The sequence below is a fragment of the Sylvia atricapilla genome, chromosome 11, assembly GCF_009819655.1.
Source record: "Sylvia atricapilla isolate bSylAtr1 chromosome 11, bSylAtr1.pri, whole genome shotgun sequence".
Classification (NCBI taxonomy): domain Eukaryota; kingdom Metazoa; phylum Chordata; class Aves; order Passeriformes; family Sylviidae; genus Sylvia; species Sylvia atricapilla.
In genome coordinates, this window is record NC_089150.1 from 22,279,186 (window position 1) to 22,285,961 (window position 6,776).

Sequence of the window (6,776 nt, forward strand, 5' to 3'; positions counted from 1 at the left end):
GCATATTTACATCCCCAAACATTTCTTCCTTCCCACAAGCTTGCATTCGTGACTTTTAGCATCTTATTTAGAGCCTTACGAGAGTAAGCATCATAAGCTCTCCTTTGACACCTATTTATCTCAGTCACATTGTACTTGCGTGGTATTGCATTGACTTTCATTATGGTTAAGGGAATTACTGCAATAATTACAACTTTCTACATAATGTCCATACTGTCAATACATCTATTTGTGATTCCGAGTGAACTTCAGCTTCAGTTCATTATCGCCTGGTGTGATTTTCTAGATTCCTTCTGGGGCTTTCTTCACTCGGGAGTGATGGATCCAGGCCTTCTGTTCCTTGACCTTGATTGCAGTGAAGGTAGTAAGAAGCACTTGGAATGGTCCTTCCCACTGTGGTTCCAAGGTCTTTTCTGCAAAAGACTTAATATATACATAATCCCCAGGTTGTATATCATGTACTGGTCCATCTAATTCCTTGTTTTGAGCTCCAGACACGTTTCTCAATTTCTCTGAGTTGTCTATTTAGTGCTCTTACTTGCATGGGTGTTGTTTCTTCTTGAACTGCATATGGTCTTCCATATAATATTTCAAAAGGGTTCAGTTTCTCTTTTGCCCTTGGTTTTGTTCGAATTCACAATCATGCCAATGGGAGAGCCTGGGGCTAGGGCAAATTTGCTTCTTGCCCCAGTCTCACTATTTGTTCAAGTGGTTCATTTTTCCACTTGGCCACTAGATTGAGGGTGATATGGGGTGAAATACAGTGTGGTCCTCTATATGAGGATATGGTGGCTGGAACTCCAAAACGAGGTATTATTTCTTGCAACAGTGTTTTGGTTACCTCTCGGGCCTTAGCTCTTTTAGCAGGAAAGGCTTCTGGCCATCCTGAAAAAGTATTAGTTAACACCAATAGGTAACGATATCTTCCCTTCCTGGGCAGCTCTGTAAAGTCAATTTGCCATTGTTGCCCAGGTCCACAGCCTTTCCCAATTTGTCCCACTTTAGGCTTTGGGGTGTTTTTGGGATTAGTTTGGAGGCAAAGACTACACTGACAAGTTACTTGCCCTAGTGTGTTTTCTTATGCTCCTTCTGTACTAATGACCACAACAAATAGGAGGGTACTACAAGTTTTCCTTCTTTTGTCACAGCCCATCCTTTCTGGTTATAACTTGCCTTTTCTGCCTAAATAAGTCTCTTATCCTTTTTGTTGTATATTGGCTTACCTTCAATACAAATCATCAGTTATCTTACTTTTTGCTGCTTCTTTTGCCTCTCTATCCGCCAGCATGTTCCCCTCTTCCAACTCCGAGCTCACTTTCTGGTGTGCCTTGATGTGCACGATGGCTACCTCTTCAGGCAGTTGCACTGCATCTAACAGTCTCAATATTTCTTGTGCGTGTTTAATGTTCTTTCCTTGTGAGTTTAACAGTCCTCTCTTTTGCCAAATGGCTCCATGTGCATGAACTACTCCAAATGCATACCTTGAGTCCATATAGATGTTAATTCTTTTTCCTTTTTTTTGCCAGCTCCAGAGCTTGAATTAAGGCAATTATCTCAGCCTTTTGTGCAGAGGTATTTGTTGGTAATGGTTTGGACTCTATTACCTTTTTGCTTGTGGCAACTGCATACCCAGCATGTCTCTTTCCACTGATGACATAGCTGCTCCCATCAGTCATTTTCAAGCAGGGTATCTTTCAGATCCAGGCGACTGGAGTAGGTGGCTTCAATGGTCTCCAGGCAATCATGGATCACTGGTTCTCCCATACTGCCACTGAGGAAGGAAGCTGGGTTCACAATGTTAGTTACCACAATCTCAACATCATCTTGTTCCACCAGTATTGCTTGGTACTTTAGGAATCTCTGTGGGGAGAGCCAGTGCCCCCCTTTCGTTTCTAGGACTGTAGACACTGTGTGAGACACTAGCACTGTCATCTTCTGACCCAGGGTGAACTTGCGTGCCTCTTGGATGTTCATTGCCACTGCTGACGGCTCTGAGGCACCCTGGCCACTCCTTAGCTGCCGTATCCAGCTGTTTAGAGGCATAGGCAACTACCCTTCGATATGGACCCAGATTTTGTGCTAGTATCCTTAAAGCAATCCCTTGCTTCTCATGAGAAAACAAAAAGAATGGCCTACTCACATCTGGAAGTCCCAAGGCTGGTGCTGACATGAGGGCCTTCTTTAGCTGGTTTTGTCCATTGAAGATCTCTGCTTCCTTCCGTGATCAAGGCATACAGAGGTTTAACAAATAATCCATCATACCTAAAAGGGTTCTCAGTTCCTTCACTGTCTGAGGCTTTGGGGTCTGGCATATTGCCTCTTTGCGATCTTGCCCTAGGGTTCTTTGTCCAGCACTCACTTCATAGCCCAGGTCACTATTTGGGCTTTCTTTTGAGATACTCGATACCCCTGCAGGCCCAAAAAGTTTAGGAGGCTTACCGTCTAGTCCACGCATGTTTCCTGGGTCTGGGTGGCTATTAGGAGGTACTGGAGCAACTGTCCTTCTCCTGGTGGAGGTACCCAAGACTTTAAGTCCTTTGCAAGCTGCTCCCCAAATATAGTGGGTGAATTCTTGTACCCTTGGGGAAGCACACACCATGTGAGCTGGTTCTTCCGTCCTGTTTTGGGGTTCTCCCACTCAAATGCAGAGATTTTCTGGCTGGCTTCATGGAGAGGGAGGCAAAAGAAAGCATCCTTCAAATCTAAAACGGTAAACCAGGTTAGTTCGGGAGTTAAACAATTTAACAAGGTATAAGGATTAGCAACTACTGGATACAAGTTTAAAGTTATCTTGTTAACAGCCCTTAAGTCTTGTACTAGCCTGTATGAGCAGTGGGGCTTCTTCACTGGCAGGAGAGGAGTGTTAAAATCAGAAAGTTCTCAATAATTGGACTAATCTCTTCTCTATCTTCTTTCTTTTGGGGGTTATTGTTTAACTCTTACTGGCTGTTCTCCTTCTTTAAGTTTGATTTGTACTGGTAGTGCATTCTTTGCCCTGCCTGGTATGTCAGAAGCCCACACTCCAGGAAACACTTGATATTTTTTTTTTTTTTTTTTTTTTTACCTCCACCTGCTCTAGCAGTTTTGTGCCCAAAAGTGCAGATGGAGCTTTAGGCATATATAAAAATTGAAGAATTTCTTATTATTTCCTAATTTATTCTCCAGTGATTCACAAAAGTAACCTCTTTTAGATTGGCCAGTCGCTTCTTTTACCATAACATAGTCATTGGTTACAGGTATTAGGACCTTATTTAGCACTGAAAATGTTGCCCTGCTGTCTATTAAGAATTAAACTCTTCAGGCCTCATCCAGTAAACTTTCTAGATTCCGGCTGTCTGGACCCTGGATCTTCTGGAGTTTTCACCTGATGTCTCTTGTAGACTGTAATTGCTGTGTCCCTTCATTAGATCCAGGATCCAGGGTGGTGTGTCGGCGCATCGCATCTTGCAGGTCATCTAGAAATCCACAAGGTGTTTGGGAGGGGCCTTGTTTGACAGCATATAGTGCTGACCAAATTATGGTTTTGAAGATTGCTCTTTTTAGCCCTTCTACTATCAATTTTTGGTATGTTTTTAATTGTCCCAACCCCTCATCATTATTAGGATCCCAGCCTGGGTCTTTAGCTTCTTTCAAAACTAATTGCTTTTCAGTTTCTGTTAAGGCATCAAGCAGCAATTAGAAGTCTGCCCAATCAGGTAAATGCTGCTTAATAATAAACTTCATTTTCTTAGCAACCCCTATTGGATCACTTCGATAACCTTTAGCACTCTTTTCCCAGATCTCTAAATCAATTGAGGAAAAGGGAACTTTAATCAGTTTTGTTTCTCCATCAGAGGTCGTTGCTTGTCTTAGAGGTGCTTGTGTGACCTCTGTGGTTTGTTTTCGGGTCCTGGATGCCATAGGCCCTTGTGGAGGAAGTTTGGGGGCTGACAGGGGAGGTTCAGGTTCATCCCACTCACTGTCACTGCTAGGCAGCGGTGGGTATGGTTCAGGAGTGGGTGGAGAAATTCCTGCCTTAGTTGCTGTCCTTCCAAGGGAAGATGAAGTCTGCATTTCCCCCCACCCTCCCCCTTTCCTGTCTTTTTGGAGGTGGTTTAAGTATGTCTTCTGTCTCTTGTTCTAAAGCCTTTACTTGATATACCTTGTTAGGATGTGTGCACCTCTGATTTATAGAGCAGGTGCTGCAGCAACGTTTGGGCTTCCCTTTAGTAGCTTTATTGTCCTTTTCAAGGGCCAGTACTAAAGGATCAGATAGAGGCTTCATTCCACAATGCCTTTGCTACTCAGGGTGATCTCGAAAGCTGAAAAACATATCTGCATATGTCACTTCTGACCACCTTTGTTCCCGCCGGAGGAAAAGCATTATCATTTGCTGGCCACTTCACTCCCTCATCAAGTTTATAGAGTGGCCACCACCATGTACATAACTAGACCATCTCCCTCCTGTACCATCATAGCCCACTAGCTCTTTCCAGTGTGTTAAAATGCACCCCAAAGGGCTTCCTCTGGGAATATCTTTGCTTTCATTTGCCCCCATAATCAGGATCCTATTTTTCCCAATGCCTTTTGACACACAAAAAAAGAAAAAAAGAAAAAAAGAACAGAGAAAAAAAATTTCCTCTTAAAAAAAACCCACTACACAATCAGCCAGGCACTTGACCCTAAATTGCTGGTTATTAATCACTTATTAAACCGGGTCTTCTGTTATGCCTTGCCTTGGGTATATTACTACTAAAATAATTAAAATTAACAAATGTGAACTTTGCAGAGTATCAACCGAGTTCTCGCAGGAATCCAACAATTTTACTAAAATCCCTCGGCCACCTCGGCTGGCACTGGGCTTTCCGTTCTCTGCACACAATCAAAAGATGCTAGACCGGGTTTCCCTTTTCTGCAGGGACCTGGCTTCAAACACCAACAGTTTTAGGTTCACAAAAGAAACAGCTGGGGTCCCTTGCGCCCCTAAACACATTGAACCAAAAAAAAATTTAACAAGGTCTCGCCAAAATTCCCACAGATTTCAGCCGGGACGTAGCACAGACCCTTCCGCAGGAAAGCGGGGAGGGGACTTTGATCTTACACTGCTTTTCTGCTCCTCTATGGTTGAGGACTAAGCCACCAGCACTTTAAGACACTACCACACACTGGCAACTGCAAACCTCACAAACAGATAAGAATATTTCTTTTTAACTAAAACATCCACTCGCCAAAACCTCTCCGCGTCTTACATAGAGCTAAGGGACGTGGCTTGAGGTTACGCAAGCCTAGATTCCTCTGCGGTTACCGGGGAAACAAATCACCCCCAATCACCGCGGCTGTGTCGGGCATTCACTTTGAAAAGGAAAACCCCTTACCCTTGCTTGTTTGGTTTTTTTGGTTTGTTTGTTTGTTTTTCCTTTTTTTTTTTCTTTTCTTTTAAACAATTTGTTCACCCACAGATGTTTTTCTACTAAACAACACACTGATTCAAATTACAGATACACTTCAATCACGACATAAACTTGCAAAACTTCCAAAAACACTCACAAAGGTTAGTAACACGCAGCAAAGTCACACAAACCAAAACGCGTACTACACAAGCTTTTACAAACCACAACACATACGGTACACAAATGATTCTTTTCCTCACCAAAACGCACACAATTACCAAACCACAGGACCACCACACACACACCTTCGGCGCGGGACCACGACCCAAGACAGCACCTTCCGTGCCCCAAAACTCGGGCCGGCCTTTCAGATTATGGATCACCAAGGCGCACCTTTAAACTACAAGCCGAGATCGGAGCCACCACTGTTCCCCAAACCAACAAAACCTGCAGCCCTGGGGCCGCTGCTGCCCTCCCCTCTACGGGAGGGAGCTTTAAATTACCAAAATCGGAGCCACCACTGCTCCCCAAACCAACAAAACCTGCAGCCCTGGGGCCGCTGCTGCCCTCCCCTCTACGGGAGGGAGCTTTAAATTACCAAAATCGGAGCCACCACTGCTCCCCAAACCAACAAACTTGCAGCCCTGGGGCCGCTGCTGCCCTCCCCTCTATGGGAGGGAGCTTTAAATTACCAAAATCGGAGCCACCACTGCTCCCCAAACCAACAAACTTGCAGCCCTGGGGCCGCTGCTGCCCTCCCCTCTATGGGAGGGAGCTTTAAATTACCAAAATCGGAGCCACCACTGCTCCCCAAACCAACAAACTTGCAGCCCTGGGGCCGCTGCTGCCCTCCCCTCTACGGGAGGGAGCTACAAGTTACCAGCTCTACCTGGAACACAACCAACCATTTACAAGACTCCGCGGAGTTTCCAAAACCCAGTCAGGCTTCTGCTTTGCATAAGACGTCTCTTATGACTTATAAGCCGCCTCTATTCCAAGGTACCTGTTCCCAATATTTTAAACATACCTTTTGTCCGTAGTTCCAGCAGGCTCTGGTCTTTCACCGGGGGTGTCAGCGGGGCCGTGGGAGCCCCTCTTCCCAGGAAATTCTGGGCGGGCGCCCTGAGGGGTCCCAGACCCCAATGGCCCCCTCGGCCAGAGAGAGCAGTGTCCTGCCGTGGTCGCCAAAATGATTTGTTAAAAAAATATGGATATTGATCTAATACCAATATTCAACTATGACGGACAAAGACTCTCTAACAGTTTGAAGTTAGAAAGTGTATGTTTATTACGACGCCGGGCAGCGTGAGGGATAGCTCCCAAATACACACGCACAATTTACAGATGATCACAGGGTCTTTTTATGTACAAAAGTGTTGAATACCCAAAACACAAATGCATATTCAT